Source organism: Oncorhynchus gorbuscha, linkage group LG02 (assembly GCF_021184085.1).
Source record: "Oncorhynchus gorbuscha isolate QuinsamMale2020 ecotype Even-year linkage group LG02, OgorEven_v1.0, whole genome shotgun sequence".
Taxonomy (NCBI): Eukaryota; Metazoa; Chordata; class Actinopteri; order Salmoniformes; family Salmonidae; genus Oncorhynchus; species Oncorhynchus gorbuscha.
Window position 1 is genome coordinate 71893404 of NC_060174.1, and position 1540 is coordinate 71894943.

Here is a 1540-nt window from a genome sequence, read left to right on the forward strand (position 1 = left end):
CAAAATCAACCGACGCTTCTTCTGGCATGGGATTGTCAAGGATGTGGACAGCTGGGCAAATGAAATAACCAGTTTATCATTCACATTCTATTATATCTGAAAATATTATGATTTCAATGAATGTGATATCAGAGAGCACACAATGTTTCAATTTGTCACTTTGTGATTAATGGTCAGTACCTGGTCTCCCAGAAGTTTGAGAGGGTGAAGACTGTGGCGCCGGAGTTGAAACCCATCAGTTGTTTCACCATGGCACATGATCGGTAAGTGTCAAAACCTTTGCCCTGATTGTTGTTTTGTAATGGTTGCTTTATTTGACCGCAGCAGAGTTCAATATTCTAGAATGTGTGTGTGTCAGTATCCTTACAAATATGAAAAGCTGCATACTGTATTACACAGATACAGTTAAGAATTAAGTAATCTCTCTAACACTTTCAATGTTAGGGGTGGACCTCATTAGACCCTTTACGAAATCCAGGAATGGCAACAGCTGGTGTCTGTCGGCAACTTTACCAAGTGGGTGGAGGCAATACCCTTTAAATTCAGTAAAGGAAGAGCATGTGCTCAACTCTAAATTCCCTTCTGTATCCCATAAAAAAGGATGATTTGAACCAAAAATATATTTTCGTTATTGACCAAGTAAAACAATTCTGTCTTTCCAAGAGATATGTAAGAGATTCAGTATAATTGTAATAATATGAATTATAATTGCATTTCTATTATCAATCAAGGTGAGACTGAACATTGACAAGGCGCAGGAGAAACAGAAGGAGAGCTACCGGAGGAAAATCAAGAAAGGGACCAAGTGCTTCGACATCCGGTCGAGTGACTTGGTTTGGAAGAAGGACGAAATGAAGGCGAGACCTGGAAAATCATGCTTTTTCACTCCTAGCGGGGTTCACCATATGTTAAGGTGAATATAAAAATCTCAGATAATAACAATTTGCATTTGCAAACAAAATAACCTGAAGCTAGTTTTAGTCTTGTTTAGTTTCAATTATATTTTTCTTTGTTTTCTTTGGGTTACCTTGCTGGAAGCCAACAATCTTCTCCAGTTGGAGCAGTCGGACGGTTGACCACTGAAAGCCCTGACGGCCTACACTTCGGTGAAGTCCATGAGACAAAGTATGTTAAGCTTTGGTTGACATTTAAGAAAGCAAGAAATGGTAGTTATGCTGAGCTTACAAAATATACCTCTACAATTGACCTCTCCAAATGACTTTAGGACCATTGACTGTCTGAGACACCCATGAGGTATACCATCTACCAGAGCCAGTGAGTTCGGATCAGTCTGATGATTCTCTGTGCTCGGAGGGGGACCAGCTTGAGGTAGGCTATACCTTCAAAAACGGTTGAAAAGTACATATCTATCCTTCATAAAACTGCACTAATCTATCAAATGTTCTCACAGGTGGCATGTGTCGAATGAAGGAACAGGGGCAGGTAAGTCCAGTCACTGGACTAGAAGACACTATTCAGGTTCTTATCACTAGTGTCCAACGGGGGCAAGTAAGGCCAGCTACTCTCTGTGGCCAGATGG

At 40.6% G+C, this 1540-nt stretch overlaps 1 long non-coding RNA gene across 1 annotated transcript; it reads left to right on the top strand.

The window, feature by feature from the left end:
* Positions 1–744: 744 nt before the first annotated feature.
* LOC123995350 lies at positions 745–1320 on the top strand. The gene is made up of 3 exons (XR_006831818.1): positions 745–913; positions 1039–1125; positions 1226–1320. It is a non-coding gene; the product is annotated as an uncharacterized LOC123995350 (long non-coding RNA).
* Positions 1321–1540: the final 220 nt, after the last annotated feature.